Raw genomic sequence first — 11,164 nt, forward strand, 5'->3', positions numbered from 1 at the left:
CATGGGAGGAGGCACTAAGAGCAGGATGGGGAAGGGGAGGAGGGGCATGAGGGGAGGATTGGCTGCGAGAAGGAGGGGCTGAGGGAGGAGGGGCTGGAAGGAGGAGGGGTTGTGAGGGAGGGGGTCTGAGGGAGGGGGTCTGAGGGGAGTGGAGCTCTCAGTGTGCGGACCGCCTCACAGCCGCGCTGCATCGCCCGCTGCATCGCTGCTCCGTCATGCTGCGGGCCGGGTAGCAAGGCAGCGTCTCCTCTGGGACGGGCGTCTGCACCGGCAGCCGGTCCGATGAATGGAGTGGCCTTCTGCCTGGTCGGGACCCCCCCCCCACTCCGAATCCCAAGTAAGTCCCACTTCTGCTGCTGCCTCACTTTGGACCGGCTGGGTCTCAGGTGTGGCCGTCTCCGGATGCAGGTCCTGGTCTGGGACTAAGTGGCTCCTGGTCTGGGATGTGGTTCCTGGTCTTAGATCACAGCAGGTTCTTTTCTGGGAGAACAGCGGGTTCTGGTCTGGGATGTAGATCCTGGTCTGGACCCATGGCGGCTTCTGATGTAGGACCAACGTGGCTCCTGGTCTGGGATGTGGTTCCTGGTCTAAGATCATAGCAGGTTCTTGTCAGGGACCACAGTGAATCCTGATCTGGGATGTGGGTTCTTGTCCAAGACCACAGTGGGTTCTGGTCTGGGATGCAGGTCCTGGTCAGGGACCATGCGGTTTCTGATGTGGGACCAACGTTACTCCTGTTTAGAGATGCAGGTCCTGGTCTGGACCACAGGGAGTGTTTCATGGACTCGGTGGTGTTCTGGTTCCTCATTGGCTTGAGGCTGTGTTCTGAGTCACTGGACCAGAGCCGAGTACGGGTTTTCCAAAGGCTCCCTTCTGGACTTGAGTGGTTTTGGACTAGTCCTGGACTGAAAATGAAGTGGTCTTGGACTCATCCTGGGTTGATCCTTGACTGGTTCTGGACTGTGTTCAGGACTATGTCCTAGACAATGTGCTGCACTGGTCCTAGACTGATCCTGGACTGCATTCTGGACTGGTTTTGGTACAATCCTGGACTGTGTTCTGAACTAATTTTGGACTGATCCTAGACTGATCCTGGATTATGTTCTGGACCGGTTCTGGACCGGGTCTGGACCGGTCTGGGTGTGTGTTCACACTGCTGATCCTGTTGTATGAACTGGATTTAAAGTGCTTCTTTCTTGTTGGACCTGGTTTTGGCCAGTTCTGTGGGGACCCCGGAGTCCCAAGCTGACATTGTGCTGTCAATGCGTGCGTCGGTTCTGCTTGGAGTCCAGTTTCCATTAAATGTTTTCCCAGAGTGCATTGCATTGAAACACTCTGTTTTTTGACCCCAATTTAAATATGATAATCCCAAATTCAACTAATCTCTCTAATCTGATATTAGAATATAATCAAATTCGAAGTGTTGTGAGACGGTCTCAGGCTGTTATCAGCTCTCGGCAGTAATGGGGGGGCGGGGGTGGGGGTGTTATGGGTTGACGTGTCCTTCAGTAGGAAGAGCAGCTGGCCACAACACCGTCCATCCACAGTCCGACATGAAGACCAGCCGAAGCACCCAGATTAGGCTGGACTGAACGAACGCAGCAACAGATAGTCACCGAAGACAGGATCACCATCAGAGCACTCACAGTAAACCACAAAATCAACAATTTAACATTTTCCTGGACCCGCCGGGTGAGGGTTTTTTCAGGGCGTTGGGAGGTGCTGGGTGGGACGGAGCTGTTGGACTCATCTGGTCCGGCTCGGCGCTGACTGGACTGCTTCTCCTTCCAGGGAATGCCGCGCATGTTTTTGCCCCGGCGGTTTTACCGACCCCCCCCTCGGGGTACGGGTGGGTGGGCACGGAGACAATAAGAAATTGAACTGGAATGCATGTATTTCCATACGGCGGCCCACGTACGCTCGGCCGTGACAGAAGCCACATTGGGCCGCCCGTCTTCTCGCCTCGTCCCGCTCCGGTCAGACCCTCTGCTGCGTTCCTGAGGGATTCTGTCACGGCCCAGTTAGCATGAGGGTCAGGGGTCGTGCACGGCGCTCACATCTGAGGACCGAGTAGGAAACCTGACTCACTGCCCTGTCAGGATGCTGTCCTCTGATTGTCACTGACCTGAAGTTTGTCTTCATATTGAAGCATGAGGAATGTTCCGGCAGCGTGAGGATGATCGTCTGGGCCGAGCACATCAGTCATGGTTTAAAGCAATAAACACATGGTCCAAAGTAGAGGAGCCGCCATCTGAATGACTGAAACGAAGAACGCAGTGAGCACTGCAACACCATTTAAGGTCCGTACCCTCAACACTGTCCCTGGGAAACACTGCGTGGATGAACAGTTCCTGTGGGCGGAGCAGGTTAAAGTGGAGCGCTCCTGCTTGGTCTTCTGGCAGCCATCTTGGATTCCCAGGTGAAGATGCCACAGAACATAGAATCGATCATTGTGTCATATGGCTGATGACTGATTTATGGACACTGGCCCTTTTTCATTTTTGCTGATATGGTTTAAGACATACATTTAGTTTTGTTTTTTTAAGATGGCGTTGGTGGCCATCTTGGAATCAGAGGTCAAGGTTACCCTGAATCATGAATTGTGGTCATAAAGTTTTGTCTTTTGAAAACAAAAACAATTTTCTCACTCTTTGGATTAATGTATGGGGGCTCAGTTTTAATATCACGTGCCCCTATTAAATCCACTGAACACGTCATGGGTCATTCTGTCCAAAATTACAGTTTCTGTAAAACAATTCCAGAGGATATTCCCAGGCCAATACCCCCCACTAGTGGTGCATGGCGGTACTACAGCAGATGGTTCTCACCCATTCACCCCGGTGTGTGCTGCGGGTTCATGTGTTCACCACCGTGTGAGGGGTTACGTGAGGCGCTTGAACCGGCCGCCCTCGGATTGTGAGTGGTGCAGCCGAGCAGGCTCCTCTTGCCTTATAAGTCCTGGACATCGACGTTGAGCCGGAGCTCAGGCGGCTTCCTGTTTTCTGCTCAGCAGGTCCGCGGCTCGCAGAACCCTCCAGGAGCTCTGCGAGGCCGGAGAGTCCACGGAGAGGCGCCCAGAGCAGAGCGGCCTGGCGTGGCGGCTCGCTGCCCGCATGCAGAGGACCTGAAAGGTTCCAGACAGAAAAATGACTTTCTGATGGTTTCTAACAGGGATCCGTGTCTCTACGGCCTGGATGAGGCTCCAGAAGGGACCACCGTCTCCCACCTCCTCACTTTTCATGTGAGCTCAAACAGGAGATGCTCCCTTCATGAAGGGAGATACCCCTCCCTCGGAGGTAGCCCCTCCCTCTGGGGGCGGGGCTCCCCCGTAACAGTCCCTCCTACAGTTAGCTGAGCTAGCATTAGCTGGGAAGAGTGAGCCAGCTGATTTGAATGTGGACGCGTTACAGACAACATTTGAAACAAAAGTAGAATAACTGGATGTTTTCAGTGTATTTCTACTCTATTACCACAGTTACTCACAAACAGGTCCATCTTCAACTACAGGATGTTGACTTTAAAAGAAAAAAGTGAACTAAAGCTGGAGTACGAGCACTCAAAGCCAATATCTTCAAAGATTAACGTGAGATATTAACAGTAACACCATTTAAATTGAGCTTGATGTGAGTGAAGCCCCCCAACACCCACAGGCTCTCTCTCTCTCTCTCTCTCTCTCTCCCTCTCCCTCCCTCTCCTCCCTCCCTCCCCCTCTCCCTCTCTGCAGTAAATAGTTTCTCCTTACAAAATAAAGCAATGAAGCCATGCTTAGTGACAGTCTGCGTTCCACTGATGAAGTCCCTTCACCGACAGGCACTGGGTGGAGGGGGGGTGGCGCGGGGGGGGCATCAGACCAGGACAGTCCTGGCTGTGTTGTGGAAGAGGAGGCTGTCTACTGTATGTCGGGGGAGGACAGGCTGTGAAACTGTGTGACAATGAAGCTCTGTCTGTGTGTGTGTGTGTGTGTGTGTGTGTGTGTGTGTGTGTGTGTGTGTGTGTGTGTGTGTGTGCGTGTGTGAGAGAGAGAGAGAGAGAGAACAGAGGAATGATGTGGGCAGAAGCAGCGTGGGTCAGGGTTGCAGGGTCAGACATGAGGCTCAGCGCAGTGTAACGCTCTGATGGCCAGCTGTGGTTCCCACCTGACTCCCAGACACACACACACACACCACACACACACACACACACACACACACACACACACCACACACACACACACACACACACACAAACACACCAACAGGATTGTCAACCAGTGGGCATTCCCAGAGTTTCCCAACTTTTGTGTAATCGTGTTGATCAGCAGCTCGGAGTGAGAGGGGTGGAGGTGGAGGTGGAGGTGGAGGTGGAGCTGGAGGTGGTGCAGGACGGAGCGGAGGCGGGGGGTTTACACACACTGGACTATTCTTCCTCCAACAGGTGGGCTGTCGAGGAATGTGTGTGTGCTGATTACACAGCAGCAGAGGAATGGTGTGTGTGTGTGTGTGTGTGTGTGTGTGTGTGTGTGTGTGTGTGTGTGTGTTATTTACATGATTTCAGTGAAGAGTCATGATTTTATTGTGTTGAGAAACAAACTGTTTCTGTTTTCTCTTTATTTTGTACACATTATTGTGTAATTTTTCCGATCTTGGTGGAGCAGAGGTGTAGCCTTGTAAACAGCCCCGCCCACTTCCACATCCACATCCGGATTTTGGAGCAGGGGAGGGTTTGGGGACCACCCAATACAAACTTGGTTACTGGTTGACTGACAGCGTACTTCAGCCAATCAGCGCTTCAAAACAAACACGTCATCAACATGCGTTAGCTTCTCTAAGGGTTAGCTTTAGCTCTTTAGCTCTAGCTTCTTGACACGCAACGATACGCAGAAACGTCTTTTCTGTTAGAAACTCACCAGGCGCAGAGTCTGGCTCTGCTGATTGTTGTATTTCTGGTATTTCAGGTATACTTACTCATTGCAGCTTTCAGGCGATGGTTAAAGTTTCTCTCTGTTAATCCTCCGCTGCCCTCAGTGATGATGTAACTTCTGGTTAGCCGCCTGAATTCGCCAAAAAAGTTCGAAGACAAAAAGCGGCAACGCTGATTGGCTCAGCCATTTCATGGCCGAGTGGAATTCTCTTTCTATTGCTCGTCCCCAGACCCCCCAGATACTAAATCCAAATGTGGATGTGGAGTTGGCGGGGCTGGTTCACGAGGCTTGCAGTGGTCCGGGTGGAGCAGAGACTGGACTGATCTGTGAGGCTGTTGTTCTCCATCAGACAGACGCTCGCTGTGTGCTCCAGAGGAAGGAAACAGCAGCTCACAGCTGAGATTCAAACCATCAACTCCTCATGCCTCGGCCGTGTTGGTGTGCTCAGTGTGACATGTTAGCATAGCGTGGTTGTGGCGGTTTAGGACATCCCAGCAGCGAGTCCTGAACAGCCCTGGTCTACATGCTGCAGGTGGAGGAATCAAAACTGGCGATTAGATTCAGACAGTCAGAAACTTGGAGTGACAGATTTTGAGCAGCCTGTGGAATGATCTGATTCAGGGTTTGAATTCCGTCGTTCCGTCGTCTCTCTGCTCGCTCGGAGTTCGTCCGCTCGCTGATTCTTCTGTGCGCGAGGCGGCAGCTGCAGCTCGCAACACAACATTTCAATAGAAACATAAAACGAATGTTCAAGCTATTTTTAGCTGTGAACAATTTTCACAGTCGACTAAAAATAGGTCAATTAGCGTCGCCTTGCCTGTCTCTGTCCTCTCCCCGTCTCGTTTCATCACATCTGCCTCGCACGGCGATATCCTCCCCCCACCGCCGCCGCTCTGGTTCCCCTGATGCTCTGTGTCGTGGAGCCTCAGTTCTCACCTCGCAGTCTGAAGTCTGCTGTGTCTCAGGGTGTCTTTCTCATCCAGACACCTTCAAACCACGACTCGTTCTCTGGAGTCCCACAGGAAGTCCTCCAACGTCTGACGCTCAGGGTCTGAGAAAGTCTTCACCGCGAAGAAATGTGGCGTTTTATCTGATATGATGACAGGAAGTGAAAAATCAGTCTAAACCAGTTTATAACCGGACTGGAGAGGGGTCAGGAACCAGTCTAAACCAGTTTATACCCAGACTGAACAGCAGCCAGGAACTAGTCTAAACCAGTTCAAACACAGGAACTCTTCAGGAACCAGTCTAAACTGTTCATAACTGAACGACACAAACCAAATGAACACGAAAGACACCGTCTCATAAATCAGTAACAGGCCAGAACCAAACGTCAGGAACCACAGCAGAACCAGGCAGGTTCCAGCTCCTCGGTTCTTCAGAAGCCTGTTTGTTTCCTGTTTTCCTGTTTGTAGATTTGGTGCAGTTGTGCCTTCATGACGTGTTCTTTGTTCCTCGTGCAAAAGTCTTGTTTTTTATCACGAGTTTCTTCAGAGGATGAGATTTGAGCTGGTTTTATTGAGATGAGCTGGTTTTCTGTTGTGTTTGAGGTGAAAACGGTGAGTCGGACCTGTCGACCCCGCAGAAGACGCAGCTTCCTGGTACCAGGTTCTGATGGCTGCAGTGGATTTATCACTGTGGCTCATAGTAACTCTGTCGCTCAACCGGTTTGAACCAGACTGTGACCCAGAGGAGAGGCTCCTGAGGATGAGAGCTGAACATATGTGTGTCTGAATATGTTGGTTTGTTTGCTTGTAGGTGTTACAGTTAATCCCAAGTAGCTAAAGCTAGCTCCTGCTGACTGTGAAGCTTTTATTATTCTACTGAATTTATTCACGTCCAGAGGGAGGGGCTATCTCCAGGGGGAGGGGCCATCTCCAGGGGGAGGGGCTATCTCCAGAGAGAGGGGCTATCTCCAGGGGGAGGAGTTATCTCCAGAGGGAGGGCTATCTCCAGAGGGAGGGGCTATCTCCAGAGGGAGGAGTTATCTCCAGAGGGAGGGGCCATCTCCAGAGGGAGGGGCTATCTCCAGGGGGAGGAGTTATCTCCAGAGGGAGGAGTTATCTCCAGAGGGAGGAGCTACCTCCAGAGGGAGGAGCTACCTCCAGAGGGAGGGGCTATCTCCAGGGGGAGGAGTTATCTCCAGAGGAGGAGTTATCTCCAGAGGGAGGAGTTATCTCCAGAGGGAGGGGCTATCTCCAGGGGGAGGGGCTATCTCCAGAGGGAGGGGCTATCTCCAGGGGGAGGTTTCTATCTCCAGAGGGAGGAGTTTTTGCCTCCCATGACGTCATGAAGAGAAAATCTCTGAATCTCCTGTTTGAGCTCACATTGGCTAAAATATAATGGAGATGAGATTCTTCCTGTGCTTCTGGAGGCTCATACAGGCTTTAGAGACAGATCGCTGTTAGGACAACCATCAGAAAGGGAATTTTACGTTTCATGAGTCCTTTAAGCACAAGTCACAACTTCTACATCCAATCAGTAAGTAGCTTTGACACTAATCCTGGTGCTTCAGGCTTGACCTGTCGCCTTAAATGATAATGCATTGTGGGAAGTGTATTTTTTCTGTCCCTCCTGTCTCTCGGTGAGATAGATGGGCTGTTTGTGCCTTGAGTAGTGTTTAAAGCTCGTGTCTGGAGTTTCCGTTCGTTTCCAACGTATGTATCATTTTTCAACAGAGCTTAAATGTGTCAGTCTGGTTCGATACTACAATATAATATTAGCATAAAGAAAGATAAAAATATATTTATGAGCCCCGCCTTCGTCTCATAGACCCCCATGTTATCCGAAAAAAACGCCGGGCAGCTTCAGCCAACAGATTTCGAGCTTCCGCTTTGTCATGCTGTCAATCAACATGTGGAGCAGCCAGAGAGCACGTCGCTCGCCCAGCAGAGGAGAGTTAGCTCTGCAGCAGATATATCCACTGTCTGCTGAACATCCACCGTAAACAGCTCAACATGGAGGATGCTGCAGGACTCAGAGGCTCTCATTTTCACCCGACGGATAATACACATGCACAATTAAAGGGGCGTGGCTTGGTCCTCACTAAACCAGAGGGAGGGCGGAACCTCAAGACGTTGGATTAAAAAAACTGTCATTCTTTCAAAGCTCTGGACACGAGCTTTAAGTGCAGCGTCCAGAATGTGTCAGAGAAGAAGCTGCCTGTGTCTTCCTGTCTCAGCATCAACCCCACGGCTAATAAATTAGGTTTCCCCACTACGGTTATGGAAATCAGTGCAAAACAACATTCAGGAGTGAACCTGGTTCCAGACCAGCTGGAAACCAGAGTAAACCTCGTCTGGTACTCAGGTGTTCTGTTTGATCGGTCAGCAGAATCAATAGAAACGATACGTTCCGTCTCCTGACATGTTCCAGTGTTCTGGGCAGTTACAGAGGCTCTGCTGAGGATGACAGCTGGAATCCTGTCAGTGAGGAGGAAGAGCTGACAGGAAGCCAGTGTCTTTATCAGAGTGGCACTGCCCTCTAGTGGCAGCGAGCTGGAATCACTGGACACCAGGCCTGAAAGCCCCGGAGCAGAGAGACTCTTCAGAGGTTTGCCCTGAACTCCCAGAGATGGATCAGAGACACAAAAGGGAGAAAAGATTAAAAAATTACTCTGTGGCTCAAATTACTCTAATAACTGGAGGGACAAGGCAGCTTTAAACTGCTACATGGTTAAAGTACTAAAATCCAGTGGAGCAGTGGACCGGCCCTGCGGCTTCAGGTGTTCAGACTGAGATCCCTCTTGCTGGACGGGTGGACCGGTGGAGCAGTGGACCGGCCCTGCGGCTTCAGGGTGTTCAGACTGAGATCCCTCTTGCTGGACGGGTGGACCGGTGGAGCAGTGGACCGGCCCTGCGGCTTCAGGGTGTTCAGACTGAGATCCCTCTTGCTGGCGGGTGACCGGTGGAGCAGTGGACCGGCCCTGCGGCTTCAGGGTGTTCAGGACTGAGATCTTTCCTGACAGCCCTTCATCTTCCTCCTCCCTTCTTCTTCTTCCTACTCGCTCTCTTCGCTCTTCGTCCTCCTCAAACACTCTCAAGTTTTCATCTTACATAACTTCCAGTCCGTGGGTTTCGGATGACGACGGTGTGTTTTGTTTGGAAGGAAGCTCGTTGCACTGCACGGTGTGTTCACACACTGCACAAAGCCACTCAACAAGCCGCTTCTCATTCAACAAGAAAACCCTGAATAGGTGGAAGTCGTTCTCAGTGTGACTCCTCTCTTCTAGAGGATTCTCAGCTGCTTGATGGTGCGGGAAAGCAGCACCCAGGATCCGTCCCCGGTGCTGTTTTCCCCGGACGTCGGCCTCTCTCAGCGTCCCACTTCTCCGCCTTCAGCCTCCGCCTCAGCGTCTCGCTGCGTTCAGGTGTCAGAGGGAGGAGAAGTGACAGCTCCGCCGAGCTCCACTCGGCTCCGCCCGACGCTGATGTGAGGCGACGACGCTCACACTCGTCCTCTGAACGCTACACCAGCCCAGGCATGGCTCCCCTCCCAGACACTCGCTCTCCACGTCCAGGGCGGAGAACCCAGTCTGAACTCAGTCTGGGGATTTAAGGTCACCGGACTCTGACCGTAATGAAAGACTTCATCTCTGAAACTACGGCTTCCATGTCATTGGTGTTCAACCTGTGGCTCTGGGGCCACATGTGGCTCTTCAGCTCTGCCGTAGCGGCTCCATGGAGCTGTCACTAAATATAGTGTTTAAAAAAGTTGTCTTTGTTATCTTTGCACTTCCTTTTTTATTTAAAGGGATTTTTATTATCTTCCAGATGAAAACATCTGAGAAAAGTTGAAGCAGCCGAACTGATGAAACTACGTCAGCAACGAAATAGCTGAAACAACTAAAGTGGTTAAAAAGACTTGGTAAAATGGTGCAATATATTGTTAACTTTAGAATTCTGAAAGCATCAAGAATGGCCCAGAGAACCAGAGTTTGATTTGAACTGAATGTTTTGATTTTCTCATGCACTAAACCATGTTTTCTCTACATGGGATTCTTTATTCATTGAATCCACACAGTTGTATTTTGGCATCAGTCCAGCAGAACTCGGTGTTTTCTGAGTCCGGTCAGTGGACTGGCCGATCGGGCCGATTAACGCCTCTACTGAACCATCAGAGCCAACAGAATGAAACCATGTTCCTCAAAACACCCGAGGTTTACCTCAAGGAAGAACATCCAGTGGTGACGGAGTTATGTTGTGCACTGCACTGTGTGCAGCAGTGGTGCTGTAGCAGCGTTCCGCCGTCACACAGTGACACCTAGTGGCCACAGACAGTCATATCAACTGACCAGCTGCATAGAAGTGGGACTTCTCCTCCGTCTCTCCTTGTGACATCTGAAAAGTAAAGCAGTGTTCACTGCAGTCATTTACACAGACGTGTCAACGCCGACACGTGAGCGCACGCAGCCTGGATCACAGGTTCGAACCCGCAGCCTGAGCCCGATGCTGTCTGGTGACCGCCGGTCTGCGGTTTCCTGAGCTGCACGGCGGCGGCGCCCAGCCGGCTGAGTGTGAGCGGAGGTGACAGGGAGACCCAGCACACACACTGCTGGACCGCCGAGCCAAGGGATGAGAGAGAGAGAGAGAGAGAGGGAGAGGGAGAGGGAGAGAGAGGGAGAGAGAGGGAGAGGGAGAGGAGGCATGGAGGCAGGACTATACTTAGACAGCCAGCCTCAGCCAACGCTGCACTCCAGAGCCAGCTCTCGCTGGATCGCCTTCACTGGTCCGCCGGGGTGGAGCAGCAGGGCGACCGGGGGGGAGATGACTCTGGTGTCGGCGTTCTGCGGACGCTTTTCCCCCGGAGGGCGCCGAGGAGCGAGGCCGGACCGGGCCACGGCGGCGTGCCGGCACAGCTCCAGAGGAGGAGGATCAGTGAACCCACCGGGATGAAGACCTGCCGCTCCGCGTCGGATCCGGGCGTCTTCAGGTCGGCCGGAGCGGGGAAACACCCGGACCAGGAACCCGAAGGTTTCTGGACAAGACTGCTGAACCGTGTAGAAGTTTCTGTGGCTTTCCCTTCAATCGTCACGTTCCGGCCGAGATGGATGGACGGCGGAGGTGACGGGAGGCGGGCGGACCCCCCATGCTGAGGGTGTCGGGCGCCGCCCCGGCGCCCCCGGGCCACCGCTGGCGCTTCCAGTGCTCGGTGGGGGTGGACTGCAGCGACGCCGAGCCCCGCTGCATCTGGCTGGCCGTGCTGATGGGCGTCTCCCCCCACGCCTCGCCGCGCCCCACGCCCGTCGCCTCGCCCAGGACGCCG

General features: G+C 52.6%; 1 protein-coding gene across 1 annotated transcript in view; it reads left to right on the forward strand.

The window, feature by feature from the left end:
• The first annotated feature begins 319 nt into the window (after window positions 1-319).
• LOC115393638 (rho GTPase-activating protein 23-like) overlaps window positions 320-11,164 on the forward strand; it is a 30,778-nt gene continuing 19,933 nt past the window's right edge. The window contains exon 1 of the mRNA XM_030098735.1: window positions 320-337. The gene's annotated coding sequence lies outside the window, so the exon portion shown is untranslated. The remainder of the gene's footprint in view (window positions 338-11,164) is intronic.

This window comes from Salarias fasciatus, chromosome 8 (assembly GCF_902148845.1).
Source record: "Salarias fasciatus chromosome 8, fSalaFa1.1, whole genome shotgun sequence".
NCBI classification, from domain to species: Eukaryota; Metazoa; Chordata; class Actinopteri; order Blenniiformes; family Blenniidae; genus Salarias; species Salarias fasciatus.